General features: G+C 41.2%; 1 protein-coding gene across 9 annotated transcripts in view; it reads right to left on the bottom strand.

Moving 5' to 3' along the window:
* The window catches only part of sulf1 (sulfatase 1), a 94,440-nt gene that overhangs the window by 46,463 nt on the left and 21,833 nt on the right, over positions 1–26,144 (bottom strand). For all 9 annotated transcript variants that reach the window (XM_074622633.1, XM_074622641.1, XM_074622632.1 and 6 more), the window contains exon 3: positions 4,871–4,957. The gene's annotated coding sequence lies outside the window, so the exon portion shown is untranslated. The remainder of the gene's footprint in view (positions 1–4,870; positions 4,958–26,144) is intronic.

Here is a 26,144-nt window from a genome sequence, read left to right as displayed (position 1 = left end):
CTTAGGGGCCTTTAGTTTCACTCTAAATATCATTAGTTCAGAGCAGTTAGGATATTTATCTTTCCCCAATCACGTAGTGACTACCCTCCATTGAAAGCAATTGTTTCCATGAGCCACACTGCCTTTACCTCACAATCACACATGTTGTTCTTCCAGCTTCCCCAAACTGCAGCTGACTTAATCCTCTTGCTGATCATTTTTGATCTGAAGAGAATTACAAGTTTGATTTCCATACAAAATATCAAATGACAGGTTGTGACATTGGTAATGATAAACAGGTGCAAATACTTACAAACTTCCACATATCTAGTTCAAGAGGAATGTAGCCTATATTGGATAATTCTTGGCATGAAAAAAGGTAAGTGCATCCAGATTTCCAAATAACAACAACTGTCAGCACGGACTGACTTACTAGCTGCCAGCGGCACTTAAGAACACACAGACACCCTTATTGATCAAGCCTTTACACATTGTGTGGCAAATGGGGGGCCCATATCTTTCGAATCCATGGGCAGATTCATCAAAAGTCCATCTTACAAATATTCCAATACTGTGTTGCCTTGAATACAGCAACGACAGACCTCTTACTCATTTGCTTTCCAAAAATTACAGCAGGTTTTATATTCTGAGTAATGATAAAGTCCAATGATAGTACACAGAAATCTTGGAGAAATCTGATGGACCACCCAGGGAGCCTTCTTCAAGCAGGATTAGGACGTTCCAAGAACTTCTACAGAAGTTGGGAAAAGATAGCGAGAGAAACCAGCCCTATCACTCCCCTGATCTGGTGAATCACAGGATGACGGAAATGATTTGGGATAGCCTTAAGGTTCAGTAAATGGGTAAATGGCTGGGAACCAGTGCTGTAAGCCATGGAGATATGAGACAGATACAGCGGGGAGAGATACTGATCGCTCTCCCTGGGTCCAAGTAAGAAGATGAAAGACATTCTGTCAGCTAAGACAAAGGTGGTCATGTAGCAACCAGGTTCCACAAGCAAAGCCTCAGGGACCGCAAGACTGCAATACAAGTGAATTCCACTTTTCAATTTACAGAACGTGTTGCTGCCCTTTGTCAGTCTTGTCAGACCAAAGCAGTACGAGAAGTGGGCACAACATTAGTTAAAGGGGGTGGGAAGATTAGGAAGACAACCTGCAACACCTAACATACTGGAACAGCAGAAGTGGCACAACCATAGAATTAGAATAGGAGTAGAACGGACATTCCCATTCAAATCAACGTAGCAGGATGGTCAGACCGGCGGACATTTTTATGTGTACCGTTGCCAAAGCGACTGTTGTAGCGGGCTGACTTACATATAAACCGACTTGTGGCAAGTTGCGGACTTACTGAGGCAAGGTTTTGCAGCAACGACTTAAGACCCTGACACACCAAGCCGACAGTCGGCCATTGGACAGTTTGGGGATGTTGGTGTGTGTCCGTTGACCTAGTTTTTTCGGTGTGTCCGGCACCGTTGGTTCTAGTCTGCCCGTGACAGAGTTTTTTCGGCCAATTCAGCATGTTGAATCGGCGGCGGAGCCGGTAGAGCTTGTCTGTGAGAAAAATCACTATGATTGGCGGTTCAGCTTCAACGAATGCACTGCACAAGAAGAAAAACGGAAGTGAGGAAAGCAAGAAAATGAGTAAAGTCATGCTTTGGTGCTTCACTGATAATGGAAAATGAGCCAACAGCGGGCTGGTGGCAAGCGACAGTGCCGGGTCCCTCCGCCTGGGGACAATCTACCTAGCCAACTAGCCAGCCAGCTGTCTCCGGGAGCTGCGTCTGTTCTCTTACCGGCGAGCTGTGACCAAACACTTTACTCCGCAACTGACGTATGTTCTGTTGTCACCTGAACAACTATCAACAATCGCCATTTTCTTTTGTACTGGTCAAATTACCACAGCAAACAGTTCAATGACCCTTCTACTCCCATTTTATTTCTATGGGCACAACAACGGGTTGTTCCTGAATAGACAAGTAATAAGACATCTTGATGGACACACAAGATTGCAAAATTATATAACAGTGGTTTTCCGCTTATACCAAAATAGGACCCACAGTGTGGGTTGGGTAACCCTCACTCAGGAAGAAATCTTCAACAATTGAAAATCTATTAAGCTTTTGAATTCTAGGCAATTTCACCCCAATTCTGATTCTCTATTTCTGGGCTTACAACAGTCACCACACATACCAGGCGGTCATGCCCTACTTTTGCTTCTTCTTCTTGGACAAACATCATAATTTGGTTATGTGATTGGTGCTGGATTTTGTACACAAACTTTGTCTGTTTAAGGAGTTCATCTTGCTGAGCATGAAATATGATTAAACCCCACCTGAATATGAACCCTTTTGCTGGAACTGTCAATAAACCACGGATATATTTCAATCTCAACAAAGAATGCGATTTTCCCTCCAAAAATATACTTATTAGAGATTAAGGACAAAAAGGGAATTAGTATAGCATATCATTGACCCCACTAGCGCAGTTCCTCTGTACCCACAGATCTCCACACCACCAAACAATAATGCTTTCAACAAATAATCATTTCCCTTCATACCCTCTGACTCCAGACTCCACTCAGTCTCTAGAGTAGCAGGAAAATCTGCTCCAAAAGCATTTGTTTACACTGATATTCTCTGTGAAAAACAGGCCAACTCTTTGTTAACTTCTGAAAAAAAATACCCCCAAAAGACACTGAGAGAAGGCAGTAATTGTTGTCATAAAGCCAGTGTCCAGCTCCTTCCTGTCTCGGAGCTTTTGGGAGTCTCATTCTCACCGAGTGGTGCTCCGTTTCCGGAAGCCTGACTTGCTAATCCTCTCAGGCGAGAAGGTGAAAGGCAGGAACAAGGAGAAAGGGGGAAAGCTGTACGTGGGAAGGAAGGCCTATGTATGCTACGACGTTCAAAATGCCTGGTTGAAAATAATCCCATAAAGCATGCCGCCAGTGGCCTGTTGAGAGAGAGAATTAGGATTTGCGTAGGGCAGATAGGCCGTTCAATTATCCCCTTAGAGGCCTTAACTGGCCCCGGGCCACGATAAGGACAGAAATTTAATTTGTCAGCAGAATGTGGCAAGAACAAGGGAGATCGGGTTAGAGCATGTTGACATATAGTAGCTTAATAATACATCACTATAACGGCTCCAGTGAATGATCAGTGCTGCTCTTAACAGCCACAATACCACCATCAAAATACATAATAATGAGGCCCAAGAACTACACTGGCAAGCTAATAGACATCCACTGCAGCACTGGTGTCCACATGGAAAACTTGGGTACACACACAAAGTCTAATTAGAATACAAACTATGTTTTCTGTGCCCAGTAAGATTAAAACACAGGGATGTGGCTGCGGCTTTTAACAGGGTGTTTGTTGGGTTCCTGGGCGAGGGGAAGCACTGCGGCTCCGTGTGATTTGTGATTCGCACGCGGGTGGGAAGGGAGGCCTTTTAATCTGTGCCCTGGACGCCGCTTCCTCTCTCTGGGAGAAAATCAGTAACATGAACGGCTCACCACTACACAACTGCACAACCGCTGGGATGTTTATGACCCGCTGAAGGGCCACACAGCGTAAGAGATCATTTGTATGAGAATAGGTACAAGAGCAGGACCCTCCCCTTCTCTAAGCTCCCTCATTCAGCCTCTTTTTATACACTCGGGCCCTCTTGTCGTCCACTCTGCTCTTCACCCATTTCAACTGGCTCTGCCTTCTTTCCTTCATTTAAGATTTCACCATTTCCATGCCATCATTCTCATGTCTCTGGTCAGTTATTAAAGAACGCCTAGAAAGAGACAGAGGGACAGCTTTCAGGAGAGAAGACCACAGCAGCCAGGTCTTCAACAGGTGCAAATTCCAGTGATGCCTGTGTGCGTTTGGACACTATTGTGTCTCTATAAACCTGAGCCAAGTGGCACGCTGAAGGTGATGGCCAGTAGAGATGTCTGACAGCTAGACCTGCCTCATATCAGGTTGAATTTTCACATTGTGTTACTATGTGTTCGAAAGTGGGACAGAAAGGGAAAAGAGAGCAAATCATTTTTTTCAATTAATGTAAATGCTTCAACAGGATTGCCTTGATTTGAAAACAGTTCCATAATCAAGTGAGTATAACCAAAACCATTGTGAATATTGAATTATATTTATTATAATTGCTATGGCTTGATAGTATTAAACTGTGACACACTCCCAGGTTCCCATTTCATGCTCATCCTGCAGACTGTGGAGTCTGGAAACATGTACCGGACAGCCCATCCCAGAGGAGAATTCAGAGTCGGGGGGCTGTGTGGGTGGGTGAGCACTCATTTGAAGAAAACTCCCAATAATCCAATTAAGCACATAATTTCCTTTAGTACACAGGAATTGAATCAACTGTCGGAAAGCAGCCGAGTCAGAAAAAGTGAAAAGCGAAAAGAGTGGACAGAGAAAGGGTAAGAAAAGGCCTTTCTGTGTACTGTTCAGCTGCTGCAGTGAACAAAATGCAAACAAAGCTTTAGAGAAAGAGGCTTTAGATCTCGGCAAACATGGCGGGGCCTCCCGTGCTCCACTTTGTAACTGTCCTGCTTGGCTGCCGATCAGCTCTCTTGTCCTGGACCAGTGTTTAGGAGAGATCCCTTGACCAGGAGCCAAGCTGCCTTTCACAGTGTGCGAGTGTGTGTATGTGCACGCGTGCTTGAATATGCATGAGAAAAGATGGGGCTCCTCTACTGTTCTGGGTGCCGCTCTATAACTGGCCTCGGGTTCACAAAGAAAGATAATGAAAAGAGGGAGAGAAATACGAGGGAAAATATGGATGTGGGGGTACATTAGCTACATTATGTGAAAGAGGGATATCTTGCATATAGTTGAAGACATACATAATACAAATCCTACCTGAAATCCTGCATTTCATCTCTGTTTAAGCAGATTTCCTCCCCTCCGAGATGACACTCGTATGAAGTCGTTTCAGTGGATACACTCCTGCAAAGAGAGGGACATTAGAGGGGAGGAAAAACAGTACAGGAATTCAGAATATCCTCCTAGTAAGCGCTTATCTTCCGTCTTGGGGCATGGAATCTCAGCCACAATGACGAGGCCAAAAAGGAGAAAATGGGCATCATCTTGTGAATGTTTTCCTGCGTATGTTGAGCTAATTTACTTAAATGCACATCTCTATGAGCAACAGTTTTCAATCTGATTTTAAATGGGTATCATTAACGTTTCGGAGATGCAAAAAAGTTGTGGTTTTCACACATAACTTCAGTTGAGGAGGTGAAGAGAGAAAGAAGGTTAATATATCCCTGTGTTTTCTCTTCTCTCTGTCCATCTGATAACACTGCTGTGCGCTCGCTGAATTATTGCGGGCAAAACAGGCACAATCTAAGACTACAGGCACAGATCTAATATATAGAAGTATATGTGAAATTTTATTGTGACACAACAAAAAAGATACAATATATTGCCTTGCTTACAGTATCACAATATATTGAAGCGTTATCCCTGCATCATGATACGTATCGTATCGATCTGTGAGCTACTTTCATTTGATAATATTGAATATTACAGTGAATTAAATATCTCCCAGATAGGAAGACAGGAAGGAGGGAATGAACAAAAGAAAGATAGAAGAGTAGCAAAGACGGTATTAAAAAGAAAAGAGAAAGTGCCTCAACTTGTGTAGCCCAGGATTAAACTGTGAAAAGGGGGGTGCGCCGCATTTCTTTTTCAAGCTTTCATATCCTAAAAGAACCCCTCTTAACTCCTCATTCTTCATTTCCTGTTCCTGTCCGAGTCCAGATGGCCAGAGGATCCAGAGAACATCCGTAACGGGATGACTGAAGACTTTCATGACTGAGCTGGTGCCGAGCGGGATCAAGTAAGTGGGAGGTAGAAGGATAACAGTACATGTCCAGCAGCGTCTTTAAGCCATTAATCATCAACTGTATTTTTGCGAGAAGGAAAACGATATACAGAATATCTTATAGACGAACATTCACTGGCATTCTAACCCGCAGACATGTTGTAATAGACATGGAGATATGTTTAGAAATCTCACATTTCTAATCTAATGAACTCAACAATCCTGCCGCTGAACTCCGTGAGAGGGTTCAATTTGAATTCCTAAAAAAAAAAAAAGGGAAAATAATGTCTCAATTTATACAGTGATGAATGTGTTTAGCTTGGTGTCAGACATGGTGAAACCGTACACGTCAGAAAGAAAGGGATAAAACATGTTGAAGGCTTTATGGAGCCCTTGCCACATATTGTTACACCACTTGAGCTGATGGTGAAATCAAAACTGTATGCTGACTGAATCAAAAACAGTCATAAATATTATGGCTTATAGCTTAGATAAACATGCTTTGGGAACGCAAAACATTAACCGCTGTCGAAGAGTTTTCTGCACTTGTCTAATTCCATCCAGGTATGTTAAGAGAATGACCGATAGGAACTGGCAGGTTTACAGTAGGCAATGAAGACAAGTATTCTTCTAATCTGATGCTTTATGATAAAACGAGTGGGAGACCCCAACCAGCAACAAAAGACAAGCAGTAACAAAATAAGGAAACTTTCTCATATTCTACTTATATTACAGTCATAACGGTATGAGCCTATTTTTTTAGGGGTGGGAATCACCAGAGGCCCCACGATACGATATTGTTATGATCCTTAAGTCAAGATACGATCTTATTGCGATTTTAAACATTTTGTGATATGCTGACTATTGCGATTTATTACTCTATTTATTATTCTTTTACCTTTACCTCAACCATCTGTTTTATCTAATAAGATACAGTTTTCACTCTGTTCAACTCAGAGTTTTCATTCACATATCTTGAGGTCAGAGGTCAAGGGTCCCCTTTGAAAATGGCCATGCCAGTTTTTCCTCACCAAAACTAAGCGCAACTTTGGAGCGCTATTTAGTGTTCTTCCCACCAAGCTAACATGACATGGTTGGTACCAATTGATTCCTTAGGTTTTTTAGTTTCATATGATACCAGTAGAGGTTAAACCTGAAGTAGGCAGAATGTTGTTGGCATCACTGGGCAAAAATTCCATAATAACCTTTCATCATATTGTAATTCAAGTGTTCTGAGAGAAAACTAGACCTCTGCACCTCCTCATGGCTGTTTTCAGGCTTTAAAAAATCTAGCCCCGTGACAGGAGACTTTGGCCAATCACAGGTCATTTCAGAGAGAGAGTGTTCCTATTGGCTGTTGATTCAACGGAGGCAGCTGTCAATCACTCACGAACTCCGGTCAAACAATCAAACTAGGCAGCGCTGATCAAATATGAATCAATGGCGAGAGGCGAGAAATAGACATTATAGATGTAATCTGTTCTGCTGGGAATAACGGTCATGGAAAGTGTGGATTAGGGAGGCGACAGCATTACACAGCTGAGGTGTTTGGCTACAGGTTAAATGGGATCATAGACGTCCAAAGAGATCAAAACTGTTTATGCCTTTTGCAAGCGGATGTATAACTCAGCCACACTTTGCAAACCTATCGATATATCAGGATAAATCATTCCGTTTCACGAAGCCGTCTGAATCCCGTTTTGGAGAAACAGTAACTCCGCTCAGCCGCAAGTATGTAGAGTCAAAAAATGTGCCTATAAAATGTGCTCTGTGCACTTTCCACATCACATCCATCGTTTGCCATATGAACCCCATGCTCTTCTTGGCGTCTTCTGTAATGACATTACACAATGGTGTTCCATGTCAAACAGCAAGTTGGTCCTCTCGCATCACCGGCCAAAATAGAAATCACAAGCTCAAGTTTATATCCAAGTCAAAGAAAACGGGGCTGCTGGCACCACAAATGCAGAAATCTGGATCAGCAGGAAGTCAAGGGGCTTTCACTTCAATGTCTTTGTGCTACCACAATTAAGACTTCATAAATACATCCCAGAATATAAAACACTTAAAACTGAGCCCTTTTGCACTGCATTTTGACTGACAAGGCCACTACACTCCAAATTACTCACAGGCACACAGCAGGCAAACAGAGTGTTTGGCCGAGATGCGTGTGTGGTGCCCGTGTGCTGTACACAAGCCAAATTTTTGGAGTCAATTGTCAAGGGCATGCAAGTCCTAGCCATGAAAGCCATCTGGAATGGAGCAGAAATGCCACTATTTACAGCTATAAATAGAACAAATAAGGCCCACAATCAGAGTGATAATCCCTCAACAATGTAGCGGCTTTGCGGCATTACTTAATGTTCCACGACAAGACTCCCTGATCCACCTAAGTATCACGTTGTTCCTCTCAGATAAACTGATCCTGAACACATTATGATGTGGTCAGAGCGGTGGGGAGCGAAGGCACATGACCTTTGACCTGGGCTGGAGGAGCCAGAGAGGTTTGGGATTAGTAGTTTGACACTTTAGTCATGGACTTTCACCAAATCCCCCACTCTTCACTACAAATGGAGTGAACACACCACAATCTGTTTAAGTGAAGATTGATGAGAGGGCAACAGGTCAAGTTTAAATCATTTCTCTTAATCTGGCGAGATGATTTTAACAGGTGGCTTTCAATAATCTGTAACTGGTATAATGCATAGAGAAAATGCTCCCTTGAATGTGTTTTACAGGACGCTCAACGTGAATCCGTTAGTCTTTAGGTCTCCAGATGTCTGTTAGGTCACAATAAAAGAGGGGGTTGAATGCCCAACCTGGCATCGCTACCGTCTCCAACATCTAGTCTGTATACACAAATGCATGGCAGCAGTCCCCTCTTTTAAACTGGTGCTTGTGAAGCTGATTCACATTACCCAATAGCTTTTCCCCCTGTGGCATTGTGTTTGCTCCCTCTTGCTTGACATGGGGGAAATATATTAAAATGTATGAGCCTTTATCCTACCCGTTCAAACAGAGCCAAGTTGGGTTTGCCCAGACCACAATACAAAACACAGGAACACGTGCACATGCATCCGCGTACACACACATTCATAGAAAAAGGAGATTCAACCCCTGCCATTGTTTATTAGTAGGAAGGCCAAATCTCCATGTTGGCAGTGTGTCTAAGATGAAAAAGTGTACAGGGAGCCAAAAATGGCCATTACATTATTACATTTTTAGCAGCAGGATAGAAACCAAGTCTCCCATCCGCAGAGACAACTATGCCAAAACCAAAGAACTTGTCATAAAGGTAACAGTCACAATCTGCTTTATGCTCTCTCCCTTTTTTCTTCAAGAGTCATTTTTATTACAAAACCATCGCTTATTTCATCTCTTGTGTCAGAGCTTCTACATTTGGGCATTATAACGCTGCTTGAATTGTTTTTAAAGGATCTCTTAATAAAAAATACCACATCACCCTGAGTTGCCCTCCTCCTAACACGCAGTGAGGCCAAACAGGTCTGCAAAAACTCGGGCTTGGAAGAAAAATTTGCTATCTGCTAACACGTTTAACTCCCCCAGGGAGGCAAACATGCTCAGACTTAATGCAAAACATATTGGAAGTATTAAAGCCCCACATCCTCGTAATGTTAGCAACAGAACAACACAGCAAATCCTCACAGTGTTCCCCTAATCCCCTCCAAAATGGGCCTCATCAATGGAAAAAGGAGATCAGGCAGTTTCCTTTTAATAAGGAGATGGTATGAGAGAGTTCTAGCCTAATGTTTGCAAATGTGGTGCAGAGACTATCAGGAGCACATTTCTTTTGTCCGACATCAGCATCAGCTCTGGGCTCAGTCTTAAACACATACCAATCATTATTGGCAAGTTGGTTCTGGCCATCCATTGGATAGGAGGAGGTTATCAGATATCAGCCCTCAGTGTCGTGTGAACCGAACCCTAAGGCAGTCCTTCTCTTAAAAAAAGAAAAAGGTCTTGCTATAGACTTGTCTATTGCATATCATAGATCCCACTGAAAGACGGATTGCTAATAAGACTATGATAAAGGCACATAGCCTAATCAAGTTGTTGGCGTTTTGTCATGTTGACAGCAGAGGCAGTCAAGTATGTAACTGTTCAAAGGGTAACTTCTGTATTTTTCAACCTGGACCCTACTTTCCCATGATTTTGTGTCCAACTAATTGGGACAACAATTTCTGAAATCGGTCCAGTATTGAGGGAGAGCGCTGTAGACGGCAGCCGCTCATGGCTACAATTTATTTATTAATTTACGTCCCCTAAAAGTGCTTGTTTTTGCCATAACAGGCTCTGATTGTTAATATAAGTGCCTGACATTATGGACAGAGGCTCGCTCAAGGAGAAGTCTAGTTCTGAAATCTCCCGTGTTGCCGAAAGACAATGGTGGAATAGTGGAATACATCCATGGTGGAGAGTCGAGTGTCAGCCGGGCAGAGTTTGTTGTGTTGGAGTACAGAAAGCGTAGCTTAGTGTTATATAAAAAAGGGTCCAGGTTGATAAATACCAAACATGATGGCCTACAAGAAATGATTAAGTAGAAACAGAAACAGTAAGGTTTGGACAAATCCAAAACTGAAAAATGGTTGTTGGCTTGATGGGAATTTATGAGCAAGGGATGAGAATCCTCAATTATTTTCATTACATAACCTGTCTCTCTGTGTATTTATGTCTTCAGCAGCACAAAAGTTTTATTTAATGGCCATTTTTGAAATATGCTAATACAACCAATCATTCGCTGGTGTTTATTCACTGCACTAAATTCCAGCATAAATCTAAGAAGGAGTTTAAATATTGACCTACAATTAGGATAAAGAATATAGCAACCAGTCTGCGGGAGCACTTGTGCGTCATTTTCACTAAAGAGTTTGAGATTTTACGTATCAGATGTAACAGTTAATGGGAAACTAACTCTCTAAAGTTCCTTTCCCACATCAATCTCCCTCGCTAGCTGGTGTGTTGTGTTCCTGTATCCCTGAGAGCTGAGGGGTCTGGAGGTAAAGGGAAGCTCGGGCTAAGCTCACATTGCAAATAAATCAACCTCTACCCATATCCTCTTCTAACTCCTTTCCTTTCCACCAAGACCTCCCAGTTTCACTGGGCCCAGCAGGACCACAAGCAGCTGTATCAAAACAACACTAAATCATCTCCACTACTGGTCAAGATAAACAACCTCGCACAAGAACATTACATTACGCCAATCTATAGAACACACCAAAAATGCCTTCTTCTACAGAGCACTGTAAATGATACTGTTTTTTAAATTAACAATAATTTTACCGACATTACATAATTTAATGTACGTAGAAACATAATGTTTTAGAAACGTATATCGGCTTCCAACCTCTCCGGTTAATATCAAAGTTTAACGATGACTAGCTCAAAATCCACAAAACCAGCCTAAAATCAAGAAAATCGGAAACGATTACATTAGAGTCTATGGAGCAGAGCTGGCTAGTTGTCGGACCCTGGTCGAAGCTATGATTGGCCAGTCTGCATTCGATGGGCGGGATTTAGCAAAGGGTCAATTGTTAAGGGAAGTCCAATAGATAGATAGTTACGAAACAATATTTTATAAGCTTTGAAAATCATTTAATTGAACATACAGTAGTATGAGAGTTTGATCTCGGTCTTGTGGGATGTATGACTCAGACTTTTAAACATGTGAAAATACTATTCACAAAACTTATGTCCCTATCTTATACCACATAAAAAGGAAGACTTCTAGAGGAATGGGGAATGAAACACCAAACAGAAATTATTTTTCACTGATGGTTAGCCTATACAAAGTAGCTGTATGTGACTTATGACACGGCAGTATATTCATGGGTCAGAGACAAAAATGCTTTGGGCCTATTTGCGGTGGGACCACACATGGTATAATTTATGATAAAGTTGGATGAATAGTTGATTCCATATTTGGAACTTGAACAGACAAACTAAGATGGTACAAAGCACCCAGAGTATGAAGGACACTTCCTCGCCTTCATCATTTATAGTAAACATTTCTACAAAAATGCTCTCACAACAACACAACCAAGGACAGAGACCTACAAGACTGACTGTATGTGTGTGTGATTGTGTGCATTGATCTCAATGAGTAAAGGTCCTATCAGCTACTTCAGAGCAGTTCATCAGAACTAATATCCCTGCAATCACACACTAAGCTTTCTCTTGTGTAACAAAGTAGATTGTTTGTATGTGTGTATAAGTGCAAATGGTGGAAAAGGACAACTACCTGCCATTAGTCATTAACATAATACATATAAATAATCTACAAAAGTAAAGAAAATATACTTTTTCTATTTTACTCTTTTTGTTTTTAAATATATTGAATATTTCAACAAATGTGTTTTTCTTGATCTGAGGTTGCACGCGGAAGCTGTTGTCGACCCTAATCCTGCAGTAAATTAAATGTTTGTTGGTTTGTGGTCAACTGGTTACCAGAACCTCCTGAAGAAGTAACCACACGCGGGCCACACAAGGGGTGCAGATCACACAACACATAAAATGATCAGTAACATCAATAATACTTTTCTACAGTTGCAGAAGACAATAAAATTTTTATTTTCAGTTTTAGTTCTCCTTTCATTTCCGTCCTTGTGTAGTTTATGTATGGCATCTATAATCTTAGTGGGGTCAAGCGCCAATGTGGCATTGATTGTTTGCAACTCGGAGCCTCATTGGTAAGCCCTCTTCCTCACCCAAGATCCCTTCCAATGAGAAGCAGACCTGACTAGGCATCAGTTGTGGTGTAACGGCTTTCAGTGATTTTCGTCTTAACCCCAGAGCTTGTTTTGAAACCCTCCAGGGGAGCATTGGAAAATGAAACGCAAGTGCGGTGGAAACCTTGTCCTCCTCCCCCTTGTTGCCCTGGTTAAGGGACAATTGCACTGGGAGACAGGGAGATAGATATTCCTTGGAGGAGAAGCACGTCTCACTTAGCTAAATTGGCCGTGTCTCATCCCTCAATACCTACTGTTCTCATGGGGAAAATGGACTCCACCAGGTGCTATGTGGGATCTTTAGAGTCTCAAGAATTTTCTGCATTCCTGCTATAGGAGTGGAGATTGGTCAGACATGCCTGGATAGCCTTGGTCAACACCTCGCCAGCAACAAACCATGTCTCAGACTCTGGTCTGTCTTTCACACTCTCTGAGGTGTGCAGCAGTATTTTCTGATGAGTCATATGATACACCTCTGGCACAAGTCTGCTCACAAGTACTGCACACAATCTCGCTCTATTAAACATCACATTTTCAAGAATTTGGACGAGGGGCAAATTGTCCAGATGGCCCTAACTCAGCAGTAGCCATATTAGCTTTCAAAATGTCCCGGCTCAGTCCTGAGTTACCGTTTACCTGGGGCGGCAGGGCACTTCCCTTTTGATTTCTGCACAGTTGCTCTGATCTGTCAAGCAGAAAAATAACCAGAGGCTACTTCAAAGGCCGGGTCTCCTCGCAGCGGCGGAGTCCAAAATGCTGCTGCCTACATGCAAGGAGCCAAAGCTAAAAGGCGTCTTTATATGAAAATTGGTTTCATTAGGATCACTGGAATCCTTTGAGGGTCAGTGGAAAAAAGAAAACACATGTTGACAAGCACAAACGTCTGCACCTTCTTATAAACATCAACCTCAATGCTTTTCACAATGCGTTTATGACAGGATTTTTTTTTTTCTTCCTTTTTTATAAGACAGCACACAAAGGATAGAAAGCAGGTACTCAAAAAAAGAGACTGTACAAGCCTTGAAAATGTTTGGGTGTTGAAGTAGCTTTCTGAACAACAGGACCCTGTTCTTACTCCAGTGGCCGGCATATGTAGTTTCTGTGTTAGTGAAAGCAAACCCTATGCACTAAAATTTTTATCTTAAGAGGTGTTTTACAGTGTCCAGAGGGAGGGTGAGAGGATTTATTTTTGCCTAAGGTGAAGGTACATACACAGCAGTAAAGAGGAGAAAACACTAATTATCCAGCAACTAGAATCATCAATAATGCTCTATTGATCATGCAGAGAAACTTGGAGCCTAAAATAGAAAATGTGACCTCCAAACCCACATACATCGATATTATCACGATACTTAAGTTACGATACAATCTTATTGCGATTTTAAACATTTTGCGATATGTTGAGTATTGCGATAAGATATATTGTCATATTGTCATTTTTTCAACTTCAAATTATGGAGCTTGTCAACATCTGTTTTATCTAATAAGATGCAGTTTTCACTCTGTTCATCTCAGAGTTTTCATTCACATATTTTGAGGTCAGAGGTCAAGGGACTCTTTTGAAAATGACCATGTTTTCTAGTTTCATGAAATACCAGTATCTTCACTCTAGCTTTAATGACTCTGAAAGACAGAATAGCGGCCTGGGCGTCGGATAAGAGTCTAATAGTTTATATAATAAAAGATCGATACTTGACGTCCATGTATCAATACAATATTGCCACGCAAAATATTGAGCAAAATATATGATACTATGCTGTTTGGATTTTTTTTCCCCCCACCCCTTAAACCTATGAAGGTGAAATTGATTAATAAAAGATAAGATCAGAAACAGAAGGAGAGCAAAGTTCAGTAAGAAATTGGATGAAGATATCAAAGGAGCAAAGACAAATTCAAAAGCCCTCAATTTCAGGGGGTAATTTCAAAACACTTAAAGCTGGAATGTGAAATTATGGGTCAGCTGCTCATTCACACCCTTCAGGTCGGCCTGGAAAAGCTTGCCAGAGGTAACTAGGCTGCAATAACACCCAACCCGTCAGGTGAACTGATATCGGAGCATGGAAATTATTAGACATTAAACAAAAGGAAGAGATGGGAGAACTCCAACAGGGAGGTATTTTATCACAGTCGAGGCTCAGGGCATGCTGTGGTTGTTCTCTTACAAGACTAGGAGGGGGGTAACCCAATCGCATCAAGCAGTTCCTTATCTGGCCAGAGATCAAACCCTCAGGAGTGTGCTGTAATTTCTTACCATGGCTTTTTGACAGGCAGCATTTCAGTGCAGCTCTGGAAAGGGGTGCAACTCCTACACTAATGCCTATACATTATACAGGACAGAGCTATAAGGTGGCTAGGAGCGAGTGAGGAATTAAGAGGTGTTTTAACACCACATGAGGTGACGTCTTCGGTAATTTGATCACTATCATGTTCAAGCTCTTTTTTACTATGTCCAGGTTAGATGCTTCGTCATCAAAAGGACACAGTGAGAGGGATTTAAGCTCACAGCAGCAGGTCTTGTAGATAATAGGTTTAAGTTAGGCTCGCCCTACATCATAGCTCACTGAGCTCCATGTGGCTCGGTTTTCAGAAGAAGTGAAGACATTAAAGTCATCTGTCTGGGTCTCCAGTGGATGCATTTTGGAGGATGGTGGGGTTATGAGTTTGGCTCGTGTTACCTGGCTCTGCTGGAGCTGACCTGAGCGGGACCTACAGATTAAGGGACCATCTGGGAGCTGCAACCTGAGCTCAGGAGAGGAGGAACAGTGGGGCCTGGCCAGGACACCACTTTCACTTATTTACAATGATGTGCACACACGTACACATATATACACATTAGCCTCGACTGTTGTTCAGAAGTACTTTAACTTAAACTGCCTCTTAAAAGGGGAATGCCACTCAAAATGATAATTCACATCTGCCATTTCTTTGGCAAACAACCACACAAACCACAGACCTGTGACTGTAATGTCATTAGGGCTGGAAACTAAGTGTTTCTGTAGTTCCAACAACTCCATCAGAGTGATACATCTTCTCTCTTATCTTATTATTGCACATCAATAAATAAAGCATATAAATGTAATATTTGTTAACCAGGATCTCCAGTAGTTGGATCAAGAAGCCCCTAAAAATAAGGTGTGTTTGATTAATCGGCAGATACCCGTTATTAATTTGGATCGGGATCAGGGCCAAAAAAACTTGATCGAGACATCCCCAAAGGGGGGTTCATATTATTGTATTTGATATAAATCAGAAAATCTCTTGATTATTCTCCTGTTCTACCCTTCAATCATTTCAATTTCATCTCACTAGACCTCTGCAGAGTGCTACAGGTATGATGTTTTTTTGTAGGCCAACCAGCAAGTTAGAATCACACTGATTCCCTTGGCAAAAAGCCAATGGGATTTTTTCATTGTGTTTTGGATTATTGCAGAAAATATGATACTTACAAAATGTGTAAGTATCATAAACACACGTTTATGATACTTACACGTTTTGTTCAGCATGATAATCTCCACAAATGAACACCATTTTTATGATTTTTTAAACATGTATGCAATCGCAAGAAGTAAAAAGCTAACATTAGGCTATAAACGAACGTGAGTATACACAACGAGGCTGTGAAGGCAGACATGTCAGTGTGATGACGTATTGTAGTATCATTTAGCCACTTGTTAGCAACCGCCTTTTTTAAGACATATAAAAGCTTCAAAATTCACTAGTACTGACGTATTTATATTGTAGAACAAAACTTTAAAATCTCTTCAGCTTGTGTTAACCATAGACCTTATTTCAGGCATCTTAAGAGGCCCAATTCATATATCATACCGAAAGGTTGCTAACCTACACCACTGTGAATTTCTCAGTGAAGCACTCCAATGATTGAGATTTCCCCACAGTACAATGAATATAGCACATCATCCATCCTTGTTGCAGTTCAGAGGTCAGCAGAAGTGCAGGACAAAAATCGTGAGATATGTAAAACAATCCCAGTTTATGGAAAATAACCTGCTTTTAACCATATTAGCTGCAACTCACAATAGTCTGCCTCTAATAAAAAACGAAGACTGGATCATCCAAAGTATGACAAGTGGCCACACATGACTGACAACCCCAGGTCCAGATGTGAAATACAGTAGGCTTGACGTTGCTATGCTTGTTTTCTGGCCCTTTGATCCATAAAAATGGAGTGCATCTGCTGGACATTTTGCCAAGATATTATCCCCTATACAGCCAAGGGGAATGAGAACCAAACATTGTCTAACTGCATTCATGTAATGTAGGAGATTTAGGCAGCAGTTGATTCATCTTTAATGAACCACGTCAGGACTTTTCCACTGCCTGGAGTTCTTTCACCTCAAGTTTGACAACCATTACACAATCTCGGTTTGACTTTGCCTCGCTGATGTTCTTCAGAAGTCGTTCAGTTCACTTCCGCCCGCGGTGGCTCCCATTTAAAAGTTCCACGTGATTCTCAAAAGGCTCCTTTTAGGTCCCTGTGGTGGCAGTCCTAATCAGTGTGTTGCACATAGCAGCCAGCCAGAGGGCCGGAGCAAGGCCTGGTTTCCATCTGAGAAAACAATAATGGCTCCTAATGCCATCCTCAGGACCCCTGTCCTGTCAGACAACACACACTGATAGATCAATTTATAGAAATGACTCATTTTTAAACAGGGCTTTTCATGTCTCCACGAAAAAAGGCCCCTTCCCTACAGCAAATGTCAAAACCAATTACCACTTGTTTAAAGATTATGTACAGAAAATGTACTGTGTGTCTCTGCATGTTGGGGAATACCTCTGATATGAAAGCATAGGAACAAGAATGGCAACAACGGGCCACAACCACACTGAATGCATTAAAAATAGTTAAAATCACCATCATACTTTCCCCTTACGCAACTGCTGTCTCTCAAGCTTCATGTGCCTAAGCAACGGCGCTCTCGCCAAGTATCTGCCCACCCATCTGCAGCCCGCATAAGACAGAAAACCCACCAGGATCAACCATGGTTTTGTCTCCAGGCAGTCAGAAGTGATTGGACTCCATCTCCCCAATAAAGTGCTTGTTCTAATGACAGCCCCATGCTCCACACGTTGCCATAAGCACAGGCCTCACAGCTGCTGCGCTCAAACAAGCTCACCAAAAACATGAGATCAGCATACCATCTGCTAGTTGTGTCTCCTCCAGATCATTAATCAAACTCCCTATCGCAGCATTGATGCTGTAGAAGATATTGTTCCCACCACATCATTAGGAGCGCCGGCGCCCACATTGTTTTCCATATGACATCATCATGTAGAAGCAGTTGAACTTGAATGTGTCTGATGCGGTGAGAAGTGTTTTGGGTTATCATCAATGAATGCGTAAATCATTTAGAGTATGGCTTTAAAAAGACATTTACAGTCATTTTACTTCACACACTTGAGAATTCAAGGACAAAGATTATTTCATCAACACAAAGACAGAGCAAGGAGTTCAAAAATGACATCCCTCATTTCCAACAAACCAAGAAACCCCCTCAAGCTACGCCTCCTATTTGGGGTTTGGTGGTACCCGCTGAAAATGATGTGGCCGGGAACCAGACAAACCATCTTCACAGTGCCATGACAGAACACCAACACGCCAATGTCCCAAGCAACGGCTGTCACTCCTGCACCCAAGCTGTGCCACCCCAGAACAACACCACTAACCTCAGACCTCCAAAATGAGGTTAGGGCAGGAATTTAATGAAATGTTTTCTGCAATAAGATGTTTACCCCTGTTCTGATATAATGCAACAGAACAGCTGGTTTGACACAGCAAGCTCAAGGGTATATTATGGTATCTACATCCCAATGTGAAATCTATCAATCAAAAGGTAGCATGTGAACAAAAGGTAATGCATGGATTGAGTCATTTTATCATATGCACCAAAGATTAGATACCAAGAGAAGTGTCTTCATATCATTTTAATTAAAGGAGATGTATGGTTGTAGCTTTGAGTAGGGGTTAGATATGGACCACCAGACAACACCATAATATAAATACAGAACATAGTTTTCCTCACAAAGGACCGCTGGTTGTCAAAAGCAATAAATCAACAACAAACTTGGCTTCCATCTGCTTCTTTGAACATATCATCTACACCAAATTGTGCATGACCACCCAGCAACTACAGTATGGTAGGTCCTGGGTTTAGAAATGAGGATTGCCTACTTGCCCGGGGCAAGTAAAATGTCATTTCAGGCTAGTAAATCTAGCATCACTTGCCCGAGCAGGCAAGTGGTAAAAAAAAAAAAAAAAATTAAACACTATTTAAACACTTTTTTTCCAGAGCTGAAGATGGAAGTCGCTAAGGAGTGAGCTTCCTCCCTTCCACGCTTCACATCTCTGTTGAGAGTTGCACATGCACAGTACCGATCGGGCACTCGCGAGAAAATGGTGCCAGCTAAAGACAAAGTTTATGAGCTGAAGCGCAAGCAAGCATTTCAATTATCCTGGAAACGGCTTGATAACCGCTAATACATAAATAAAATTGTATAGGGGCAAGTAAGACCCAATGGCCCGACTGAGCAAATGAAAAAAAACATTAACATTGAACCCTGAATAGTGTTATTTTGGGGTGTTTTTACAGCGGACCTGGCTATGCTTGTTTACCCTGGACATCTCCAATCTGGACAGCTATCAAAACTGTTGCTAGTTTATAGTCTGATTCCAAGTCCAGGTTGTGTATTGATTTACAGCCCTGAGATTCTAGGACAAGTAGCAACCTTGTTCTGCCAGCAGCTGAAAAGAAGGGGCCTATGGGCCTCAGCTGAAGGGCTAAACGTCAAAAAGCCAGCTCTACCTCCCTCCCACCCATGTGAAAACCATCCCCTAGGTTTGGAAGCGTCTATGTGTAAGTGATGGCGGGAAATGAAGAAAGCCAGTATTGTTAAGAAAAACAAAACTCTGTCCTTGTCAGAGATTCCTCTGGGTGAATTACTATCTGGTTGTTGGTCATTAATTGCCCATAACTGGGAAATTTGTGAAAAATGTCAACCATTTCCTCTGATAAATATCTGTGCTGTCCAGGCGTTGAACAAATGGTCCTCTTTACTAATGACTTGCAGTGGCTCTAGCTGACATAGAAGCATACCAGCTGGGATCCATACTTTAGATTTCTTTCTCATGTCTTATAAAAGATGTAAACATCTATGAGGACATCTTTGTGCTAACTCACATACAGTAATTCCATTTCTTTACTGCTAAATTGGTTGTTTCTTGTCACAAGGCTCCTTGCTTTTTCAATTCCAACTTAGAAAACTCCACTTTATACTGAAATCTACACCTATAGGTGTGATCAGATTGATGAAACTGGATCATCAATTCATAAATTTGCACACAGATAATCGGTCACCCCTTAGAGGGTTTTCCAAAAATAGTCTCCCACTTTTTGTTCTTGGAATCCTTTCTAGTAGGGATGCACCAATACCGAATCGGATATCGGGCCGATACTGACTCAAATAGCTGGAACGGGTATCGGTGACAATGGGGCCAATCTATTCAATTCTATGTTTATATACTACATTATAAACTGGAATTTTAATTCTTGTTTATGTTTTGACCAATTTGTTACTGCATTAAAAATGTTTACACATTTAGTTTTGCAAAATTAGGAAAGTAATGCTTGTTAAGCCTGATGTTGCCTTCACATAAAAGAATGATCCCAGTCACTTCCACACAGTGAGGCATACAGTTTATTAATTAAACACTGGTATTGGATCAGTACTCGGTATTGGCCATTACCTAAAGCCCAGGTATCGCTATCGAAACTGAAAAAGTCGGATCGGTGCATCCCTACTTTCTGGGAACTTGTTCAGCTGTATCGAGCAGCTAGTAGTCACAGCTGCTGTAGTAGTCTGTCGATTCCAAAAATTAGCCCACGTTTCATTGTGACAAAGCCATTAAGACCACGAGTGCCTCCTGTATCATGGCAGATTTAGCTTTCACTGAATCTCAGCATCAGAAATTACAGTTAAAATTGCTTAAACTTTCACAAAGAACAACACTGCAAAGTGGCCGGTGAGTTGGAAAAAAGATATAGTGACTAACATGATAAAGCCCCAAGTATTTTTTCTCAACAGCTAGTGGATCAAATCACAGCTAAAATGTGATTGAGTGAGTGTCTGTGTGAGATGTGTGTACGTGTGTATAGGTGCGTTTGGGTTCAGAAGCTGTCATGTATCATTCAATGAAACATCTGTGATGGGAGGTGCCCGTTTGATAAACTCAATGACCCACTCGCCTGCATGTTCTCCAATCCTGCTACAATATATGAGCCTAAACTGCGCAAGAGATGATGTCAAATTTTCTGTGCAAATGAAAATTTGGCAAAAAACTACCTTTCAACTTGCTCTTAATGACATTTTTGGGAAACTGCAGAAAATTTTGTTTCAAATTTATCATCTGAGGAGCCTGTCTGAGTGAACTTTTGAGACTACTGTAGCGTTGTCCTTGAGGGCTTTTAGTGGCTGTCCTGCTTCACGCTGCTTTATGAGAGTACATGCTGTTGTCTTTATGCAGTCTTCCAAACTTTTAACACCACTTTTGCTGTGATTCTCCAACTAAGCCTTTGAAAGAGGGAGCCAGCCTTGACGGTAATCCTGGGAGTGAAAGTGCATGGTGGGCACAGACATTACTGAAAGGTGCAGGGAGGAGGGGTGTGGTAGGATCTGTCTTGTTGCTTCTTTACCAGCTGCTGCCAGCTGTGACGAATGAATGCTCAGTGTTTCCAATGTGTCTTTAGAGACCAATGGAATGTGGTTAAGCAAGAGTTGGACAAGGAAAAAAGAATATAACTAATACTTTACATGAACACAAGAATCAAAACACTTCCATTTCTCCTCCTATTCTTACAGACATACATGTTCTTCCACACAGAAAAAGTAGCTCAGTATGAAGAGGTGAGATTGTGAGGCCACAAATCCCAGGCAGTAATTCCGAGCAGGAGGATAGTAGGAGACAGGCGGTACACTAAAAGACTGTGTTAAGAACAACATAAATGAAAAACACCTGTTATTCCAGGTTTGAAACAAGACCGCAACAGAAGAACAAAGTGGTGCGATGGGAATGCTTCTGAAAAGTATGGTGTATAAACTGAAAACTACTTCACTCTGCCATCTGAAAAGATCATTTTTTCCTTTCTTCCCACTCTCAAATTTACAGCTTCTATGACAAAATGCTCACTGTTTAATAAGCGCTGCAGGAACATCTGGATTCACTGACAGACAAACAGCTTGTCCATAAACGGCTCAGGACGCAGTGACATAGCTTTATTTGCCTTTGGACGGTGGGGCTGAATTTTGTGCAGTACAGACCATTATCACCAAAACTTCTGTACAATAGAAGATGGATTTCTCTCTTTATAAATACTCCCCGGACAGGCCTTCAGAAACCAGCTGACTGCCAAGACTCATTTACTAAATTAGTCCCTTAAGTGGATAAATTGTAGTGGTCACTTGATATACACAAATTGTAAACAAAGGCAAATGAAAAACAGCATTGTGAGAACGAAAAAACTTGGAGAAACCCGAAACACACTCGATCATAGACGATATTAAATTAAAGTATATGGTCAAAGTGTTTTGAGCCCTACTAGAATGTGCCTTCAAATGTGCATTTTAGTCAGTCTGTTGTGCCTGCCTTATATGAACGAGCACAAGCTGCAGTTCAGGAATTATCAACAGGTCAGAGTCTTATGATGGAGCATCATGGAATCAGAAATGCTTTATTGGTCCCAAGGAGAAAATGGGTAACATTTACATTACATTAGTGTTATTTTTTATTGCCATTATTTGAGTGCCTTAACTGTTAACATAAGAATTATGGCCAATGAGCAACTGCTGAATGTTCATCATGAAAAAAAAAGTTATTTTCTGCATTTACTTTGTTTTCCCTATTGTACCAAAAACACACCGTGACCCCAAAACTGAGGTACATATCAAACCGTGAATTTCGTGTAGTGTTACACTCCTAATTATTATAAATTTATGTGGTACAATCCCTACTGCTGTGATCTCTCTGCATTATTTACTGTGTAAGGATATGCCAATAAGTTCACGGTGAAATGAGAACCACTTGGCTTAATCAAATAACTGCCAGCCACGAGGAGAGTGAACTCATCATCACACAACCACAAAATGATTTAATAAGTGACTCATATTCCCTACCGTTACAAAAAAAAGATTGTGCTGATACACAATAACTAGAAAAGTATAATTTGACTGACGGAGAGAGAAGATTTGAACAATAATCTCTATGTAATACTGGCTCACAAAAGTGAACTGTGAAGATAACAAGAGGTGACGCCGTGAAACTCACTATAATGTATCACAAATGGAGCTCATCAGGAGCTGCTGGCTTAACCTTGAGACCAGCCAACCAAAAATCAAACAAACATAGCAAATGTTTGGTGGAGTCCACCAATAAATTGGCCAAATTCAGTGGAGCATTACAGGCAGTTCCTGTATTTATTTGGACCGCACTGCACCAAAAGAACCGTGATAATCTGACATATAAATAAAAGAGATGGAAATTGAACACGCCTGTTAATATTCAGTATCTCACCCTCCCCCCTCTGACAGTTAATATGGTTCAGCCTCAAATATCCCATGCATAATTCCTGCGTAAAAGAGAACAGACGCTAGCGTTTGCACTTTGAAATGTTTATTTTTGTAGCCTTGTGATACAAAAAGTCTGCGACTTAAGAGCTGCCTGGCTAAAGAGGCACAGATTTACAAGAGTCAGATGGATTTGGACAGACAATGAGAACGCAGGAGCGGCTTGAAGAACAGGCCGCAAGGAAGAAAGAAAGAAAGCTTTCATTGCTCTCTTTGAGGTAAAGTTAATAGCCTCCGTACGGACATCAAAGTTGGAGTTGCTTGTCCAGGTTATGTCAATCTATTTCACCGCAACAAGCTGGTTTTCCAAAACGGACCACTACTAATGGGAGTTATTATGTGCTTGATGCTAGAAAAACAGAGCTCCAGCTAGTATGAACTGTCCATATTTTAACAGCTATATTATCACAGTAAAGGAACATTAGTCCTTACAATATAGTAATGTAATGAAAGGATGGCCTTATCCCATAGCAATGTTAGTAGTGTTGATGAAGAGAAAGCCCTTAAGACCATTTAGTACACTTCTAAAAACACAGGTGCTAGAATAACCGTTCCTCACATAGCGACCCTATTTTTGCTTTAATAGGTGGAAGGCGATCATGCCAATGTTAAGTATGTAGGGTAATGAATGATTTGCACTGTAAGGATATTTCCTCAATATAGACAGGGGTGGTCCAGATTGAAATATCTTAATTTGGTAAAGATATATCCATGGTGCCCGGAGGATGAATGACTTTTCATCTAGCATCAAATGTTTTCACTTATCCAGTGAAATATCTCAGCATTTACTGGATGGAGTGGTACACAATTTGATACAGACATTAATGGGCCCTAGATGATGTATCCTAATTACTCAGTGATCTAGTGATCCTGTGACTTTTCCTCTAGCGCAACCATGGGTTGACATTTGTGGTTTTGGGTGAAATGGGTCTATAACTATTGGATGGATCGCCATGAAATTTGATTCAGGCAGTCACATTTCCCTCAGGATGAATAATATATTTGGTGATTCCTTAGGTCAAAACTTCAGTTTGTCCAAAAATTTGGTTTATGACCAAAACCTGCAAATCTAATTCCCATCAACCTAAACTGTACTTTGATTTAGTGCTAATTAGCAAATGTCTTCATGATAATAAACTCAACTAAGATGTGAAGATGGCAAACATTATAACTACTAAACATCACCATGTTAGCATTTAGATTTAGATTTATTTTTGTTTTTAGCGTGGTATCAAATTGGTATCAAGAATTGTGGAATGTCACTGGTATTGTTATCAACTACTAAATTTCTGGTATCGTGACATCCCTAGCTGTGAATACAATTTTACAACAACCAGGAGTTAAAACCAAAATGGGACACAGACTAAAGCAACCAAACTGTGTGTCTGTTTGTAACTGTATAGGCTATAAAGCATATCATTTTGGCTTCCTTGGTTACATTTTGGAGTGAGTCACCTACATCCTACCATCTATGGATGTCCACATTCGCTGCCCTGTATAACTACCCACTGTCCCTCTTTTCATCACTCTTTCGAGCTTTCTATCTCCATCTTTCCCCTCCTTCTGTATCCCTTCCGCTAATCCTTTATTCTCCCTTCTGCGATCATTCCAGATGTTGACTGGTGTCATAGGTGCTTCATAAATCCTTTTTTTCCTCCTGTCAGACATCACTCCATCTCCTCTAGCTACCCCTCCACCCTCTCAGTAATCAAACCTCACTTAAACTGTCCCGTATCCTTATATCAGGACTTGCTGAGGCAGCGTGTTTTCTTTGGGAAATGACTCATAAATTAGGGGAGCTCCCAGGCTGGCTGTGAAAAAGCCAGACAAGCGTACACAAGGGTCCCTGATTAGTGTGGCTGGGAGAAAGGCCAGACAGGCCAAGGCTGCTGGACCCATTTAGGACCATCACTGACTTGAAAGAGGAAAGGAAAACATATTGATCACATGACACTGGCTGGGTCATTCTTAATAGCTGGGCAACAGCTGGGCTACCAGTGGGTCAAGTTTTTATTTGTTGAAAGGATGTTTTAAAATTCTAACTTTTGGATAAATACTTAATATAAAAAGATCAATTTATATACAAAATTGTATTTAGATTATTTCAAATGAAATCCCCTAGGCCTCAAATACTCAGCAATGTGAGATATTCGGTTGCACAGCATTTCATGAAGCCAGAAGAAAATGTACTTCTGAAGAGAAAATTAACAAACAAAAGTTTCAATTTCAGTTGGAGCTTCTGAAATGTTTCCCGTTTTCATATCATTATAAATTGAAAACCTTTCGAGTTTTTATAGATAAAATAGGCAATATCAAATTAATTTCTTTCAGATAATTTTTATTTATTGTCTTTATTTATGACATTTTACACACTAAATGATTAAATGGAAGAATATGTGACAATGAAAAAGTTAGGTGCAACCCTTTTTGACCATGTGGAGATGCAGTGTGAATACAAACTGCTCTAAACAGAGACAAAAGGAACATATATCTGCAAGACCATTCATCTAACTGACATACTGTATTATTGCCATGAGCTTCTTTGTGCTCTGAGGCATGGTGCGGCTTTAAAAGACCGAAACGGGAAAAAGGAGTTTTTTCTGCCTATACAAGTGAGAGGGACTCCTCCTTAACTGCATTTATATCTCCCCTCAGATATATACTGACAACGGCAATATAAAGTACAGTCCAACTCGTTGTAATCGTCAAACACAGGAAAACATGCCTAATGGGAAGAATCTGTTTTCCAGGAGATGAATGCCAGAAACCTTTATATAAAGTTGTAAAAACAAAGTCTGCTGATGAGTTATACTAGCACTCAGGTTCTGGACTTAATTCAATTGAAAAGAAAAAAAGGCTGTCCATTGAGGAAAACCAGGATGATATGCTGGTGCTTATCTAAGTGTTCACTCTCAACATAGTTTAT

Source organism: Sebastes fasciatus, chromosome 21, assembly GCF_043250625.1.
Source record: "Sebastes fasciatus isolate fSebFas1 chromosome 21, fSebFas1.pri, whole genome shotgun sequence".
NCBI classification, from domain to species: domain Eukaryota; kingdom Metazoa; phylum Chordata; class Actinopteri; order Perciformes; family Sebastidae; genus Sebastes; species Sebastes fasciatus.
Note: the sequence above shows the minus strand (reverse complement) of the source record. Positions and strands in the feature narration are given on the sequence as shown.